Genomic DNA, 19049 nt, shown 5'->3' on the forward strand with positions numbered 1-19049 from the left:
AAGTACGGCCAGTCAGCCTTCCCTGGTGAGCGGCTGGTGCCTGGCTGTTCAACTTTAGGTATATACTAGCTGTTCAACCATAGTAGACATTCTGCCATTTACATCCCGGCTGTCCAACCCCAGCAGCTTTCAGTTCGAATTGCGCACATGGGTTCCTAAAAACGGGACATGCTGTAAATTCGTAATGCATGCATAAGCATTTGTGCCCTTTTAAAGAGCACTGTTTGCCCTTTCAGGGACAAATGTAGTGATTTACAAAGTCTGTGGTGATTAGGTTTTTTGACTTAATTTATTTTGCTCAGTTCATGCTGTCCAGTGTCTTCCGGTTCGTTATTTTGCTCAGTTCATACTGTCCAGTGTCTTCCGCTTCGTGCGGCCGCCATCCCAGTCACCGGCGGAGTATAGCCGTTTCTTAATAACAGCTGCCACAGCGACCTTGTTTGCATCGGGGTACCTGGGCTGTATTGACACTGAAACAAAATTAAAAACAGACAAATAAGTAACATACTGCACTGTAAAAATGTCCATAGGCTTAGCAATGGCCTTCCTGAAAAAAAAAAAATTCAATTGATTGATTGATTATGAGGTTTAACACGCCGAAACTACGCAGGTTATGAGGTGCGCCGTAGCAGAGGGCTCCGGATTAATTTCGACCACCTGGGGATCTTTCACATGTGCCGAAATCTCAACACACGGGCGTCTTTGTTTTTCGCCTCCGTCAGAAAAACGGCCGCCGCAGCTAGGATCGAACCTGTGACCTTCAGCACAGCAGCACAACGCCTTAGCCACTAAGCCACCGCGACGGGTGAAAAAAAAAAGTATTACAAGCTTGCTTAATGCAATGCCTCTAGTTTTCACAACGTACAACTATTCCGGAGAGCCAATATTTATTACGCATTACCAAACAGTATCCGTATTCATTCCTGTAAACAAGAACATTAAAAATAAGCTCTAATGGTCGAACAAATACCCTGAAATAAAGTAGCCCCTGAAAATATTATAATGAATTCCTTGTGCATAAAATAAAATCAGGGCAGCTTACCAAGAACAAGAGACAATGTTGTCTAGCTCGTAGAAGGCCTCTTTCACCCCCTTGGACCCTGCCCAGCTGCAGGACAATGCCACTGGCTGCCCAATCACCATGCCCAACACCGTGCGGGCCCCGCCTTGAAGTCGTAGCCACCCATGTGGCAGAAGTACTGGGCCTAACAGGAGAAAGGAAATTTGAAATACACTTGTAAGTTGAATGCATCGAGGCTGAACATATGACGCAAAAGCATACCTTTAACGTGAGCACATGAGAAAGCAAACAATTTGTTGTCGTAGATAACACAATCAGTTCTGCTGCCTTTCGGTTATGGCACGGCACAGAGCTCTGGCCTTTTCTTTTTAACAGCAGAGCTGTCAAGCTTGTGCTCCTCGGAGGGATGTTACCAGGGCGCTACAGCACACAGTCCGGCAGCCGAGTTTGCGAGGGGGAGGAGGGAGGAGTGGAGACGAGGACCGGTGCACGTACAAGGGTCCTCGTGCAAAAGGTTTAGCCTTGCCGAGCGCACATGGTATGACGTTAGCAATGACATCAGCATTCCGCGCATAACTTTCGCGAGGCTGTTTGCGACAGCAAGGCCACGCCTTTTCTCGCCTCCAGATCGTTTTCGCGGGTCTGCACCTTGTTTCCCGCAGCGGACTACTTCGATGGCGAGTCCGCCGGGATGATAAACCCCGGGACATTAGTTTCCCTCTCGGAACGCGCTTTGTCGGGCCGCGCTCATGTTTAAGTTGCTCGTCGCAGTTCCGGGTAAATACTACGGCGTTGTCGAGGTAGACTAGGAAGGTGTACCATTTTCTGAGGCTTCCCCTCAGCTCCACTGGTCACTGCTGTTTGCAATAGCAAAGCCACGCCTCAATTTTGTTCATAATGTTTTTGAAGTCCACATTCTATGAAAAAAATTCTACATGCGCAAAAAGAATGATCAAAGCGGTGCAGATATGAGAAAGTTATTCTATTTTTTAGTCTAAAAATACAAGCACATGCAGTACTGGCAACGTCACACTTGAGGCCTCCGGATATGACGACAAAGAGCGGTGGCCCTACAGTTGGCTCAGCTTGAAAGTGTGTATATACCATTATTTTGACCAAACGAGCTAAATGTTGCCTTACTGCTTGTTTTCTTTAAAGTAAGCATAAAAGCTTAACCGTGGGCTCAAAGAATACAAAAATCTATAGAGACAGTAACAGAGCCGCACTATGGCTCTGCTTCGAGCACGTGTGCCTTTCCATGGCGTGTTACGATGCACCACTGTTGATATCGCCTGGCGTCAGCGCGCGTCGCCGAAATACACGCGAACTAGTTCATTCGCACGCCGTATGCTGATGTCTATTCACGGCAGATATTGGCATCGATGGTAGAGGAGGCGTGGTCAGGGAGCATAGCAAAAGTGGACGGCAGCTTCCAGGTTATCAGTCCGTCTCTATGTCTGGGGACATGTTTTAGCACTGGGAAATGCTGTTTCGTTCACTGAAAAACAGCAACATTTTTTTCTCTAGCGGTGATTGGCTGCCTTGAGACAAATTGAACCAAACTGTTTTTGTTGGCAAGCTATTATCCCTTGGAGACAGATATAATTCTGTGTGGCACATTCTGTACTTCGCTACCTTTGCTTGCGTCGGAGAGATTGCGATCGGGTGATGCTTGTTATGAGGTAAATATGGAAGCTCTAGCTACATTGCTTCTAGTATTAGCAAGATGGGGGTTGTCTGCAAGATTGGTGCGTGAGACACAAGCATTCTCACTGCCATAATTTCACAAACATGACAAGAAACAGACACTGCTCAATTTTTGCAAGCCTCACAGCTTGTGTATATAGTCGAGAGGTAAGAAGCTGGAGTACTGGTTTGCAAGTCAGTGGTTCTAATCCCGCGTTTTGTTTTTTTGCTGCGAGCGTTCTATAAGGTTTTTTTTACCAGAATATGCAGCTGTTTCTTTAACCTTTCTTTGAACACACAAGTGACGTTCACATGAAACCTCAATAGCAAGGCAGCGCTGAACATGGCTTCACACTAAATTAAAGAGAGGTAAAGATGGTACAGAGTTCAGACAAAGAGACATAGCAACACCCATCGACGCAGCAGCAGGCACGTCACTTTGCTAGTCTCGTGTGGCTGCTTGTCCTCTCCTACTTTCCGGCACAGTACCACCGAACGACGGCGTCACGAAGCGCGGAAAGGAGCTTTCCAGGTCAGGCCACCCTGGGCTTAAAACTTCCAGGACGTATTTTTTGCCGCCCTCATTTGTCCCGCCATATGACATCGGGGTCAGTGAGAAAGTGAGCAGCAGATTTCCGGTTTTCGAGAAGAGGGCAGTGCTCTATTTGCTTGTATTTTTAAATTTAAAATTAAACAACTTTTTTATTTCTACAAGGATCTTGGCAATTTTTTTGCATCTATCTCTGCACGACACCAAGAACAGATGTAGTGGCCAAAAAGTACCTGAAAGAAATGTGCTCGTGAAATTCACGAGGGACAAACCCACACACAAAAAAAGGAAGCAGACAAAATGAGATTTGACGGACTAGCGATTGAATTTTAATCATGAGTGATAGAAAGATTCCACTTTCCTGCAAAATGTCTTATATAGGCAATTGGGGCGTTGCTTTAATTAAAGGTTTAAAGAGCACCCTGCGCAATGAGTTGAGGGAATGATTATGTGCATCTTGCATCGCACGTACCTTCCATCATAGCGAACATATTTTCATGATTCTTGTGGGAGGTGATTGCTGGGACAATAGACTACCCCAAAATACATTCCGAGTAGTCGAGGGAAAGTGCTACGGGTCCCTTTGATAGGCAAGGGTGCGAGAAAAAGCCCACTAATGCCTACGCAAGTTGCTGTGTAGGGACATTGCTTATGAGATACCTCTTTCATGTGGAAAGGTCTGCATTGGGCACACTGGAAGGTGTGTGAACGTGCGATTGCGTGAACATGAACATAACCTCTCAGTTGAGAACTGCACAAGTGGGCATAACCCCATCCATAGCTCTGCAAGCGCATGCATGACGCTCTTAAAAAGCAAGTGAAAATTGTCCAGGTGCAGTGATACATGAGAAAGGGAGATACAGGAAGCTTACCACATAGGAAAGAACGGATGCGATTGTGTCAGTGACATTTCAACGGGTCTCCATATGAAAGAGCGTATTTATTAGGCTGTGAATTTTCCTTATCACAATTTTTTTTTGCATACAAGTGGAGCCACGTAACTTTGGCCTGCAATTATGTGTTCTTACGCTGCCTAAAAGTTAGTTGCTAGTCATTGCCTGTTATCACCAGCTACTTTCTGTGATTGTCAATATTTCGCGCCAAGTTCAAGTATCGTTAAGATGCACCAACTCGCCAAACACATCTTTCTAAGCTTGGAAGAAAGGATGAAATAACCTAAAACACAAAGCAATCACACTGTGCTTCATGACTATGCTAAAGAACCCACCAGTAACTATTAACAGCAGGTATTGTCTAAAGCCTAATAAACTGCATGTCAATTTCCTTGATTTTAAGATGCAGAAATCCCACAAACCTTGTGAGATTAGCAGCAGTGATGCACAGATTTCACCCACTCTCATCCACAGCGTTTGTGGCAGGGTCAGTAGTAAGAGCTCATGCCAGGCACTGCAAGAAAAAACAAGACCACACATAATATACGGTACTTTGAAAATGAAAAACGGACAAGCAACCAAAACGAATAGAAAACCGGGCAAGCATTTTGATTGCTTGAGCAGGGTCACAAACTGTTAAACTGTAAAAACAATTCTTTCTTAAGATCTTTGCAGCAGCCAAAAAATTTTGGAATTTGTTAGCACCAGGAAACTAGACTGTAAAGAGGTCCTCTGACACAGGGCTTCCCTCTCACAAGTGTTGCAACGTAATGAGAGCATGCTTGCCAATCTTCCCACGAAAACCTGCCTTGAGTTGTTCGCAACACCCAGAAAGTTTCCATAGATGCCACCCATCCCTGTCACAAATGAAGGCATCTAGAACTGACAACCTTAGGTTGTCCTGTGCTTCATGTTCAGACGATATACGAAAATGCTATAAATCAGGGGTTGGCAACCCGCAGCCCATGGGGCAGTATTATGTGGCCCCCGGCACAATGGTAGACCCCTTCTCCTCTGTCACTTTCTACCTGAAGGCCGACATGGCAGTTTTGACCTCAACTGGCATGAAAGCTCGTGACATTCGTGTTGGAAATAAACATGATAAGGATTGCTATTCTAGTTTTGTACACTGCTTTCAATTTCCTCCCCAAAATTTATTTGCCTGCAAAGCCCCCCTTCCCCTTCCAACCAATGTGCCCTCCGGCCCCCTCCGTGTCCATTGCATTAAACCCGGCTCTCCGCCTGAAAAGCTTGCTGACCCCTGCTATTCAGCAAAAGTTGCAAATTTTTAACCTGTCACTGCTTGTTCAATTCGAAGTGAATGAAAATAAGTAAGATCTCTCCTTTGTATGCATCACGCAAGCATACAAACCCATTAAACCCTTCGTAATTTCAATGAAGGGCCCATGAAGACTTGCTAGGGTTGAGGCTAGGCCAAGTTGATTCTAAGTTGAAAAAGACGAGACTGCAAAATGGGCGAGATACATCAGACAAAGAAATGAGGAAAAACACAAGTGCTGTTGTTTCTACTTATTTCTTTGTCGTTTGTGCTGCCTGTTTTGGACATTTTTTTAAAGACTGGGCTGTAGCTCATGTCTCTCGGCAATTGTGTTCAATAGAAAACACTGGCGCCATCACTGAAGGATCCGCGTTTTCTCAGAAGGATCAGGCAGAGTAGGCCACCTTGGATTTGCATGGGAGCCCTGACATAGGCAGTTTGGGGAGAGGCACACATGGCATCACACTGATGTCGATGTCGAAAGGAAATCCATCCTTAACTTTTTCGAGCATGCACATATTAAAATTGACTTAAAATATGTTCTTCCGAACACTTAAAGGTTAACCTTCCTGAGGGGTATCTCTATTTAAAAAGAAAGCTTTTTATGTAGTCATCTGTGCTTTGAAATTTTGTGCCAGCACTCCTTTAAGGGTCAGATTGAAGTTTTCACTATTCTCCACACTATAATGTGGCAAGGGCCCTGTGACACACTGGAAGGCAGCAGCAAAAAAATGGGCAGTCAGCAAACTAGACTCCACACCATTGTGATGAAACCAAATCTTTGGAATCGCTGATCAAACAACCTTGCGGAGCTCATCAGTGTTTTAAGTGCTAAATGATATAACCATGGTGTTCTTCCTTGCCTTAGGTGCTGACTCTGAGTAGAAGCAGGCCACTGAAGCTCACCTGAACCCTCAGGGAGTTCCAAGGGAATGCCAGGCATGATTTACATGATTTTTCTTTCAACTTTAAAAGCTGCCATACAGTTGAAGAGCCATCCAAAGAATGGTGCAACATCCTACCATTTGCAAAACAGCTTTCTTTCATTTTATGCGGCTCTCCTTATGCAACTGCATTGCAGATGTTTGTCCATGTTATCATTAGAAAATATTGTTAATTTTGACATGGAGCCCTAGAAGTTTTGGCAAAAAGTCAACACAACTGTTTTAATATTCAAATATTTTGGTTGTCCCCACACCATACCTTAATTAAGATTAATACCCTAGTTACATGGCGGAAGTAACTGTAGTTACGTTTAACGGTGGTTACTAAATTTTAACTGCGGTTATCGCAAACTGCGGTTTTGGCTGTTACATGCGAAATTCCAAGTGTGTCGACAGCGGTCACTTGGTTGTGAGCGTAACAAAAATAAAGTAACAAACTTTTAACCTCACGATAAAAACCAAAGGCGAAGCAGTGTAGACAAAAAATATCGTTAGACAGTTGCTTCAGACCCAAACGCGACGCACTCACGCACGCCGAAAAAGGGGCTTCCCCAGCAGCTCGCGAGCGGCTTGTTCTCGGGTCGGTTTGGTGTTGGGAACTTAGGATCGTGGTAGATATTTGACCGGCGCTATTTCTACAACTGCAAATTACAATACATAGCACAATTTTTAACCTTTATAATATCCACTTTGTCGCATGTGGAACTTCTTTTCCGCGATTGATTTCGAAGAGGGGCGACAAGCTGTTGCTACCGTGGTCTGGGCTGGTTCGAGCCGCTTTCAGTGCCGTGCGGACAGACGCGCCGGCATGTTTGCAGGAACGGCCGACGTGCGCACGGATCGTTTCCGAGTGCTGAAAACGCTTCATGATTGCCTGCTTTGTCTATTTTTTTTGGCAAACGATCAGCAGAATTTAAAAATTTAGGCTTTTCTCATAGTTGATCGGGTGGACCAGGAAACGAGCTGCTGCTCACGCGCGGTCGTGCCGACTGCGAGAGCGACGCAAAGAGCACAAGCTCCTCTTGGGGGCAGCTTCGAGGGCTCCCGCTATTTCAGGCCTTCGTCTTCTGCGAACGCCAGGTGATTTTTTTCGCCTACGCTGATGCGCCGCCACTTGTGTGCAAACTGAACACTGCGGCAGCAGCAACTACGGTTAGCGTAACCGAACTGAGGTGGCCAAGCTCAGTTTGCGTTAACCATGGTTAGCGGGGTAACTGTGCCCGTGTAACTAGGGTATAAGGGTCCCAGTCGACTGTGGGAAACTAGCAGGCGAGTTTTACTCATTACATAACAAACTGAAGTGTGTGTTAAAATAGGCCATTTCAATCTCTCATTTGGAAAAACAAAGCCCATGAAATGTGTATTTTGAGAACACTTATTGATACAGTTCTGTCATTATTAAGCATCATACTACATTTCCCCACCTGTAACTTTATCAAATTAAAGCAGTGCATCTCAGCCGCGCTGCAGTACATTAGCATTTATTCGAATAATCACTAAGATCAAAAAGCCTCATAGCAGCCACTGAGTAAAAATGTTTGTGCGAATGACGGGAAAGGAATGCTTCTATCATGAAAATACAAAACCTGGACCTCGTACTTATATTATTGCACTTTTTACAGCCTACAAACCGTTGGCTTTATTTCAGTTGTCTCAATTACGACATAGTACCGCATTTCCTCTTTAGTCTTGTGTAATAAAGCAAGGATATTGGAAGAAGCACACGCCGCAAAATTCTGCGCATAGGTGTCCTCGCAGTGTTGAACCTCAAAAAAAAAAAAAAAAAGCACACGCAATAAGAAACAAACAGGCCCAATTTTTTGCACTACGGCTATGAATGGTCAGTTGCCTAGATTGTAAAACTCTGCTGCCCCAATATTGTTGAGGCCACGGAAATGGCAGGGGACAAACTCAATACGCTCGCACAAGCTTGGCAGCCACAGAAATTGCAGCGTGCAGTCGTAGTTGACAAAGAAAGATGCCAAAAAAAGGTGCGTATGTGTGTGTAGGGGGGGGGGTGAGGAGGGGGCATCAGTAGTTGCTCACTAAAGCCACCAGCGGTTGTCTTACAACTAAAGGTAGAAAAACTATTTTCTGCAAAAAAAAAAAAAAAAAAAATGCGTGAATGCATTTGACTTCTCACTGTTTAGCCGTACAGCACTTTCCAAGCTCACTGACGACTTATTTATAAGAGGTTCACAGCACTGTAGAAAGCCACGGCTTCTTTCTTAATAACTACGACTTATCTAAAATTACAGCCAGGCTGCATTCTGAACTTATCTACCAGAAATACTGTTTTGCGAAGAACAAACTATTTGCCGCAGTGTTTCACTCAGCCTCATCTTTACTGCTTTCAAAACAGCGGTTTATTTGTACTGCAGAAACGGCTTCCTTGAATGTTTCTTTTTTTATATTAGCTTTCTAAGGAAGCTTTGCAACCTTCATTTAAAGGTTAGCAGTGTACTGTGTTCGCAATAGGAAAAAAAAAAACGGCAATATTTATGTCTTTGCTGCGGTGCTCACAGGATAGCGGCGGCCCATGCACTAGCCCAAAGCTGGGAAACATGCACGCACCACCGTGTGCAAGCAAAATGCCTACAAACTCCTAGAGCAAAATCTTCTGAGAAATGTCATCACATCTAAAAATACTTTTTTCGTTTCGTGCAAGAAAATGCACTACAATTTCCTACTATCTTAACTGGACCTTTACAAACCGATACCTACCTCGACATCTTAGAAGCTCTTGATTGAGGAATGCATTGTGATAATTGCTTAACGTTATCAAACTCAGCACTGATTCATTACTTCAGGCACCCCTGTCTCCAGGGACCTGCCAGGAGAAATGCACACATGGCTTTTTCCACATTGGCATAGTGAATGGCAAAAAAGCCGCTGCCTCTTGAGCTACTGCCGCAGCACTGACAGGAACATTGTCAGCTTGTTCTTTTCGACGGTTATCAACACAGTAAGCTTCTAGCCAACAACAGAGGTTAGAAACTTGCACAGGATACTAAAAAAACTGAGCAAGCCTTGTCTATACAGTACAAGAACTTCTGAACTTGTGCTTGGTTGCTGCAGTGAAGTTTCTGAGGAAGCATAAATAAATGCTGCTTAGGAGACAATAAAGACGAATTTCTGTTGAATTTACATTGGCAATATTTAGTTCTTTGTATGATTATAATTTATGTTTCATCCAGCTGCCCCCAAGTAAGGAAGTTTTTAAGCGCAGACTCGATTTAAGAGCACACATCGTGAACTTGTGCGAGAAGCTGCATCTTTCACGGTTTTCGATAATGCTATGAACTTTCTAAAAATAAAGCACCGATGAGCTTAGATAGTGCCATTACCATCAAACAGTGCTTACTCAATTGCATTCCAGACGATTTGTCTCAGCACCAAGGTTTTGGCAAGTACAATTTTATTCAACGAGTCAGCACCCTACAGTTTAACAGTGCACTAGAGAGCGCACTCATGGTGAGCGAGAACTAACTGCACGGCGGGTTTGCCCATGCTGTGCACAGGCTGCAAATGCCCCGTGTTGCATGTTGTCTTATCAGATTCATGGCCTCTGAGTGGTATATTTTGTCATGGCAGTCCTCTTGAATATAACAGCTGTACCCACATTTTTCAGACTTTTTTTTTCCTCCAGCATGCAGGTCGGCATGCCTTGGGTGAAAATGTGCAAAGGCTGCTTGTTTGAGCGTCACTGCACAGTTGTTGAGTACATAAAAAAATAACAAACACAAGATCGTTATGCATTAAAAACCATAACTAAGATTTTGGGGGTCCCTGAGTGCTTCCGCAAATAGATTATCACGCCAAATTGAACATATTTGAACGTAGCACCTTTGCAACAATATGCGCTGTCGTATGCTGTTTGTAGAGCCCAGTTATTGATTCCAATCCCATTATCTATCGCTAATTTCTGTTCGCTACAGGTTAGCAGTGTTCATTTTATAGACGAGAAACAAACAAAAATCAACCCTTTTCTAATGCTACAGCTCAGCTCTGCGGGGACGGTGAGACGCACAGCTAATTCGTAGGGTATAGGAGTCGGGTGCAGCAATTGACTGGAAAAAGTGTGGCACAGAGAAATATAGCTCCACAAACCGCGATTTCGGTGAGAACCACGCAAAGCATGGTCCATTTGCAGCCTGTGTACAGCATACGCAATCCTCGCATGCAACTAGCTTTCACTCGCCTTTAACCCACTTTCTACTGCACTGTAAACTGTGGGTTGCAAACTGTTGAATATGAACTTACCAATTTTCAAATCAGATTAGGTGTCCGAATCGGCCACACGATACGCAGTCCAATGCGGCTGGTGGCATGTGGCTGGGGCCGTGGCTGCTCCCGCTGTCCCCCGAGAAATGCCTGCACAGCTCCACACCAATCCCGGGCAAATGGCGCCACCCTGAGAAGGTTGTAAAATTGTGGTCTATAGTCAGGGCGCCTACCAAACTGATGCGTCAAAATTTCCCTAGTTTTTGCTTCAGCAAATTGCCATGAGCAACATGAGTTCATTCATCTCTAGGCAGTCTCAAAACGTCACATGATGCTGTCATGATCAAGTATGCTGAACAATCAAAACAATAGAGGAGGTGAACAAATATCATACATTTCTTAAATTGAATTTAAATAGTTAAATACAAATACGAATGTTACTGTATTTAGTCGATTATAACACGTTTTATTTTTGCAACCTGAAGTCAACCCTCGCGTTACAATCTGCCTAAAATTGCAATGATGCACCCATTTGTCATCAATGGCTACAGTTCTGACCATTTCACAATCTATGTCAGCAAGATGTGTCAGAGTTGTTCGGGTCCACTACAAGCTAAGATCAACTTTTTTCGTTTCCTTGCTTTTTTTCTGTGGTGGTTGACAGCGTGCGCAACTTTTTTCCTTTGTTTTCGCGCCGTACTTTAGTATTGAGGCATAGGTAACTTTCATTGCCCTGAAGTGTTTCAACACCGCTTCAGCTCCCCTTGTTACGGCAACGTGTTGCACTCAGTATGACCCATGCTATTTTTTAATGGCTCAAGAAATCGGGAATTCGGCAGCTCCCCGAAGAATCAACATCGACCGTCTGTGGATGGCAGCTACTGCGGGAGCGCCTTTTTACATGCGAACCCTGCCCAAAAAGTTTCCGAGGGCCTTGCTACAGCTGCCACGTCGAATTACAAAAGGGTGTTGCTGATTTCGTCACCAAACAGTGTAACCGCCTTTTGGCGGTCAGTGTTGAGCTGATACAGCTCAAAACAAGTGATATCGCTCGACAGATGGGCTTCCTGCGAAGTTATAAGTGTCAAAGGTGGGCGCATGCCCAAGTGTTTGAAAAATAAATGTGCTTTTCCATAATTCCACTGGCCTCACGTGAGTACTTTGGCGGCGCTTCTTTTTTTTTTTTGGCACAACAGAAAGTTACCCTTTGAGTTACTTTAGTGGTTTTAATTTTTCTTTTTTATGCGATGAAGTCACCCCTCGCACTGGGACTGCACCTGCAAGATCTAGTGCTTACTCACATTACTAGCATTATGACATAACAGCTGCCCAGCCTCAAGCAGATGTTGAAGGACTCTTCACCCAGAAAACCTGGTTTGCACAGGCACTACATCATGTGCAAAAGAAATATAAAACAGGAATTCACTTTCTGCACGTATAAAAAGCTACATTCAACTGTCCTAAACATGCAGAGCATCCTACCGCTGAAAGGGCTACCTACTACTATTATTCCTGTGGTAATGGAAGAATAAACAACTCCCACAAGTTAGGTGGGCATAATTCCTGCTGCAAAGGCCCCACATCACTCAAACGCATACTTATAGGTCCAGTTTCTATTTCTGGGTTCCTATATCGGCAACATAAATGCAGTACGTACCTGTTATTGCTTTTCATCTTGCCAGACAGCCCCCGTCCTGAAGCTCAGGCCACTTTTAAATGAAAAGGTTGCAAAGAAAAGTTACATAAGCACAAACGTCGTTACCTGCCAAAGTTAAAAGCTCACAGTACACTACACATTCCGAGAAGTAAGAACACTCACTCAATGATTGTTTTATTATCAAGACAGTTATGTCAAAAGACCTAACCACAGAATTGATGAAAGGTGCTTAAAACCAATGCTATGTAAGCGTAGATAGCGTTTACAGCAATGTGAAATATACTCCGCCTATGTGCTCCTGAACTACAAACCGTTTGAAGAAAACAAATAGTTTTCAGCCAGTAACAAGACGATAAAAAAATATCAAAACACTTTTATTGCCAAGTTAAGATTCTCAAACTATTTAAGGTTTTCATTTTTCTCAAGGAAAGTTTTACGTCCGATAAGTTAAGCAGTCGCACATTGTATTTTGCTTTGTTCAAAGTGGCACAGCTATCGAAATAAAACAAAAGCACGGTGAAACCGCACGGCCGCATATAGAAATAGACCTAATGCGATAAAAACCGCATACGAAACAAAACACGTCGATTCCTCACGATGTTATCAAGAGCACCGGCAATTATTTCAAGCTTCCTAAGGCCCTCCGCTGCGCCCACCACCTGTCCCTCAGCAACGCTAGACATATCGAGCCGCGCCAGCAAATTGCATTTAGCTTGCACGAACCACAGCGTGAGACTGACGCGGAAACGAGAAATCAAGCCAATAACACGTTTCTGGCACCGAACCTTAGTCGCGCTACAAAAGGTCCAGCAAAAAAGAACTTACCGAACTTCTTTGTCCGGGCACAGGAAAACGCCGCCGTTCTTCGATCGTTTGCCGCTGTATTTCAGCTTATCCTTAACCGCACGTGTTTCCAACGTGGCAAGCAGGCTTTATCCACAAAGGGCGAACACATTTTACGACGGTATATCGCACAAAAAACATGAATAACAACACGGACAACGCGCAACCACGGCCGACCTCGCCGCCACCACTTGATGGAAAAATTACATCGGAAACGACCGCAGCGCCGAAACGGCGAAGTACATGAGCAGAGTTACGACTTTAAATTTTAATTCAAAGTGATCATACAACATTTCGACATTTTTCAATCTTCAAAGAATCATTTATTAAAAATTGTCATTGCTTTTGGTGTTCACCAGTATTTCAGTTTAAATAGAATCCTGATCGGAAGCGACTGCAGCGCCGAACAAAAGAGCAGAGTTCCCTCTTTGTATTTTTATGCAAAGTGATCACACAACATTGCGAAATTATTCAATCTTTAAGGAATCATTCATTCAAAATTATTATTGCTTTTTGTGTTCACAAGTATTTCAGGTTTAATGGGCTCCTGATTGCAATTTTCCCGATCGCTGCCTTCTTGCTCCCGGTCTTTTCCGATTGGCTGCCAGTTTTGTCCAGAAGATCTAAGCCAATCAGGCTGTATTTTTGGCGCATGGCAGCGCCCTGAAAAAACCTTGAACGGGGATGATGATGGCGAGTAAAAGTCTTTGAATCGGAGTGACGGCATGTTCCATTTCACCTGTCTTAGCTATTTATTTTACCTCGGACTTGTCTTAGCTGCCGCTATCTCTGGCTCTGATTCCCTGCGCCGTACGCGGTCTCGTGGACTTGTCTCGGTCATAACCAGACAAATAAAAATTCACGTGTGCCTTACAATGCTTTTCAGCTCGGACAAAATTTGGCGTTCGGCCTGCTTCAGCGCAGGCTTGCACGGGAGTCCTGAATCATTCGGCTCGCGCGTTTGCAGATCGTGATGTTGCATTCATCATTTGAAGGTGTGATCTGAGACTTCAGGGTGCGTAATCATTACCGAGGGAAATCTTTGTCGCAGGTGTCGCTAGCCTTACGCTTTTTCAACCACTTGGTTGGTAAATCTATAACTTCTCGTAAAAGGTACAGCGTTTATGTGAGTCTTTACTGTACTCGCACAGGACTATTCACTAGCATTTCTTTTTTTTTTTTGTCGGGTGTTTTCTTCGTAACTTCTGCGAGGAAAACTGGGAGGGAGGAATACCTTTATGATACGGAATGAAAATGACGACAAGGAATGAATACACCAGCACAGAAAAACGCACGCAGACACTATAAGTACTCTAGAAACGCAAATCTGAAAGACGCACAAACGCGCACACAGTGCAAACGTTCACAGAATTTCCTCAAAGCCGGTCACGGAGAAAGGCAAGGCCTTCGCAGCCCTTGTCGCAGACGCAGTCGAGGGCTGTGAGCCTATGCTAACGCTGAGTTTCAGCACACAGTGCAGGTTCAATGTCCTAACGAACACTACAAGAGTGACAGAGAGGTGATACTCGTCTCGTCTTATGCATGCAGGTAGTCGTTGGCGAAAGCGATGTTGAAGCTTCCTCACGTTTCCGTAGGTCATGCTGAAGTAACTGGAACTGGCCCATGCAGCATTCGGGGAGCCCAGGCGGGCTCATTTCTGTAGTGGTCGGTTGGCAGTTGTAGCTGCAGCGGCGGCTAGCTGTGGCTTTTTGTGTGTGCGTGACAGCTTACTCACCCCGTAATTGCGCATATTAGGTAATAGACCCCCAAACGAACGAGTTCCTCTAAACAATTATCTTTGGTTAAAGCTAGTTTTGTATAAACGAAGTTATATGCTGTCAATCAAAAGTATTAGAAATCAAACATAAAGAGCTAGCTCTTCTCAAACATTGAAACTGCATTGCTGACGCTGTCATACAACTACACTTCTGATGAAGGCCAAAAACGAAAACGCCCGTGTGTTCGAGATTTCGGCGCACATTGAAGATTCCCAGGTGACCGAAATTAATCCGGAGCCCTCCACTACAGCGCGCCTCGTCGCTTGCGTATCTGTAGCGTCAGCGAGTTAAGCCACATAATAATAAATCAACCAATCTCAGAAATTTACGTAACAGTTTATTTTTTTTTTCAGGGCTATAACAAAATACGCTCAAATTATGCACCGTTCTTACTGGTCACGTCTGAGGGGTTGTAAAGATAAGATTGGGACCACTTCGCCTTCCACAGAAACAATGAGGGAACTAAAATTTAGGATGCCCACGTGGTCTAATTAATGAATCGTTGCCTTCATATTTAGACTGCTATCATGGCTTCGGCTGGTGAAATCCTCGTTTTCTTGACGCGTGAAAAAAAAAAAAAAAAACGTTATCTCTAACCTGAATTTCGGCAATTTTTTTAGTGGGAGGTCTTATCGGTACATAGATCTGCTGTCATGTTTAGCGTCCGCTGAGCGGCACATTTGTTTGCACATAGCTGCTGTCCTTTTCTCAGTCCAGGAAGCCACGAGCTTTCGCCACTGTTCGGGCCCATGTTAGTGCATTTCTTGACTGCTACTTAGGTGCTAAAGCCTGGAGCTGGTTCAATAGCACATACGATTTTTGCTTCTTTCCATCAACACAGACGGCGAATGAAAAGGGTTGCTTGATGGCACGACATGGGCCAGTTGCATGTAATTACTGCTATCGCGATGAATGCTCCAAAATACAGATTCTATAGAATACACATTTCCGCATAGTAGTATTAGGTCGCTTGTACGAGCAAGGAAACTTGCTGACAAACGTTCTGCGTACAGTGATTTTGACGTCCCAAGGAAAAAAGAATGCCAAGAGACCGCCAAAAGGGCGGTCTTTTTTACTCTAGGTAATATGCGTTGTGCGCCCGGAGCATTGATCCTTAATCTCCTCGGCGTCGCGGTTCGTCACAAAGCTTACGTTTTTAACTTGTATCAAAAATTGCAATACCAATGAGGTCAGCGTCTGTACCAATGCGGTCAGTGTCTATGCAGGCTCGCAAAGCACGAGTTGTTTTACGCGCACTTCTTCTTTAGTCCAAAAAAGTGACATTTATTTTTGGTTTCAAGTCTAAAGAATGGCCTAAAACGTATAATGGACAAATGAAACGCGAACACGAAATTATGAACCGGAACACACAAATAGCGCGATTTCTTTCCATGCAAGTGAAATAATCGCGCCGCTATATAACAGCAGAGTCTAAGACATTGAAGGACTCTGATAACAGTAACAAAGATTGAAAATGTGTCTTTCCAAATATACCACTAGCGAGCCATTGTTTTGCATTCACTATCCATATTCTTTCCTCTAGAGCGTTCGGTTTAATATTTTCGTGTTTTCATTCATTCGTCCATGAGTGTACATGTATATACAGCACACTGTGTTCGGTGGCTAAGCGCTAGCCCACGCATGACCTTCGGAACTCCGGTGATTGGGCAGGGGTGGTGCTAGACCTGTGACAGACATCAGCCGTTCACCTTTCGAAGAGCAGGAGCGTGATTTGGTTCCGACTGGATTAACGCGATCGGGAGCCAGACGTTTTCTTGTCGACTTTTGAGCATTAACTGCCATAGGAAAAACGAGTACTCGGCTACGGCATCATAGCCGTTCATCTTTTATACTCCGGCAGGCGAAAAGAGGTTGGCCGCTCGGAAGACGTGTACGTGCTGCTCATCTTTTGATGAGCGGCTTTCAAAGAAAAAAAGAGTACTCGGCAGCCGCAAGCTTGCCGCACGTCTTATGATCAATGTTGCGGGAGCAAGCGCCGTTTCTCGGCGGCGGGTGACTTACCAGAGAATTTATAAGCAACCCGCCCCGGGCAGAAACCGTGGTTACGGCAAACCAGTGAAAGGCGACCAACATATGAGCATTGGCTGCCGAAAACGTTCGAAGGTGACGGCAGCCGGATTCGTATCGTCCATTTTATTATCAACGGCAGCCAATTCGTTGCCTCTTGCCGAGCATGCCGGAGAACAGCCATAGGATGGCCGGTCAAGAAACGGACTTTCCGTGCTGCCTGGGTATATATATATTGAGAAAAAGGAATGGCGGAATCAAGGGACTAAACTTGGGCACGCCCCTGGTCAGGAACACCTTACGCGCTTTGCTCACCATTGTAATCTTTAAACACAGATTCTTTGACAAAACTGGAGGACGAAGGGCAGGCCGAGGGGGCACCAGCAAACAACGCCCCGAGTCACACTGCTATATTCTTACGAGCGCAAGATACAAAGCAAAGGGCTTCAAATCGTGCACCATGCACATCCTACTTGCTGCCTATTTTTTAGATTAAACTAAACAGTAACTTACGCATTTGAAGCACTGCTGGTTTTTGGCCACATGACTACGCAACGCGATAGGAAAAAAAAACAATGAACTGTTCGAAGCAGACGCTGCCACCCCTTCAGTTTTAATCATAAAATTCTCTCGCAATTTGTAGTTTCTTTGTGTTCCTGTTGGTGAGTGCGCTTGCACTCGCTACAAATAAAGCTAGAGATAAAAAAATAACGAACGTTCGCGTAATGGGACATGAGGTTGTGCTCAGGCTGTGCATTCAGGAAGTTGGGGAAGAAAGAATGTGACAAAGAAATGTATAGACTATCAGTCCCGATCTTCAATGTCCCCCGAAACAGTTTTTTTCCAACATCTGAAATGCTTTCGGAACTTGGCAAATAAGACTGCGAAGTGCTTAGGTTAGCTCCAAGCACAGGTAACAATGTCATACGCGGAAACGCATGCTAAACAGTTTTCTACCTTCCTCGGTGTTATAAATGCCTAGGCATTGTTGGCGTGCATGGGTGACGTCACAAAAAGCAAGGTCTCTGCTACAAGCCGGCTTCCCTTCAGTTGCAGCAAGGAACGTATTCGACAGCCACGTTAAAGAAAATCCCAACAAAGGCAAAGGGAAACTTAGGAGAAGTATCCGCTGCGGCGAGCAAATCATTAGGGGTCGCTTTTGTGCTGGCTGGAGATATAGCTTGTGAAGTTCCTTCGAACACGGCGGATGGAGTGAAGGCATTCATAAACATTGCTGCAGGCACCCTTTAAGCCTTGGTTTCATCAAATTGCAAAAAGGAAAAAGAAAGGAGGCGTTCGCATTACCCGGCTTCACCTCCATGTATGCAAAAACATGCTGGCGTGGCCAGTCCCGTTTTTGCACCCCTTTTGTCACGCTATAACCAGGCGTCGGTGTATAGTGCCTGCTATTGCAGCATGCGGGCTTCGCGTATCACTGTAAAACGCTATTCGCCGAGTTTATTTAAATTCAGGTTTACTCATTCGCGAATGCATTGTTAGCGCATCGGGTCACGCGTCTTAACAGCGGAGCTGTTGAAGCTTGAGCTTGGTCCGGTGGCATCAGCCAAAAAAATACCGAGAAGAAAGACGCACGCCGTGCCTCGTGGAGAGGAGGAAGAGCGTGAAAGCAGCACGCGTCTCTCTGTGACTGCCCGCGCTCCCCTTTTCCCCCTTCCCCCACACCCACCCACTTGGAGCAGGCCCTGCGGAGCTCGACCCTGGAGACCCAGACCACCCTCGTCTCCAGGGCCCAACAGGTCGCGGAGATCCTCTGGGCCCCCGCCACCTCGTCCCCCTGACCCAGCCGTAAAATAAAGTGGTTCTATCTTTCTCTCTCAGCAAAGAGCGGAAGGCCCGCGCTAGCCTCCCGGCCTAGCCTCCCAGCAGAACTCGATTCTAGTCGGGCCCAGCTTCCAGCAGCGTCGAGAGCTAGCCTCGCAGCCGGGGAACACGCGGCATAAAATAAGGGTAACTGTTTATTTGCCCCTGGGATCCGCTGTCAGTGTGGGGGAGTGACAGGAACGGCCTTGTAAAATCGGGGTAAACTTACCTCACCCCTCAACACTTAGCCTAGCCTAGCAAGAACATCGCAAAACCGAAAAAAACTAAGCAAATCCTAGCAAAGCCTAGAAAACCTTAGCAAAAC

General features: G+C 45.0%; 1 protein-coding gene and 1 long non-coding RNA gene across 3 annotated transcripts in view; one reads left to right on the forward strand and one right to left on the reverse strand.

Annotated features, from left to right (window-relative positions):
- LOC144162659 (cell adhesion molecule Dscam1-like) overlaps window positions 1–19049 on the forward strand; it is an 809120-nt gene that overhangs the window by 40994 nt on the left and 749077 nt on the right. The gene's annotated exons all lie outside the window — the stretch shown is intronic.
- LOC144156220 (uncharacterized) lies at window positions 271–13322 on the reverse strand. Of its 2 annotated transcripts, XR_013319723.1 has the most exons (6): window positions 13080–13322; window positions 12255–12306; window positions 10637–10787; window positions 4573–4664; window positions 1043–1205; window positions 271–470 (listed from the first exon to the last, which is right to left on the reverse strand). It is a non-coding gene; the product is annotated as an uncharacterized LOC144156220 (long non-coding RNA). The 2 variants fall into 2 exon arrangements; XR_013319722.1 differs by lacking the exon at window positions 271–470 and having other exon boundaries at window positions 506–1205.

Source organism: Haemaphysalis longicornis, unplaced genomic scaffold (genome assembly GCF_048455015.1).
Source record: "Haemaphysalis longicornis isolate Haplotype H1 unplaced genomic scaffold, Haemaphysalis longicornis Haplotype H1 scaffold_1, whole genome shotgun sequence".
Classification (NCBI taxonomy): Eukaryota; Metazoa; Arthropoda; class Arachnida; order Ixodida; family Ixodidae; genus Haemaphysalis; species Haemaphysalis longicornis.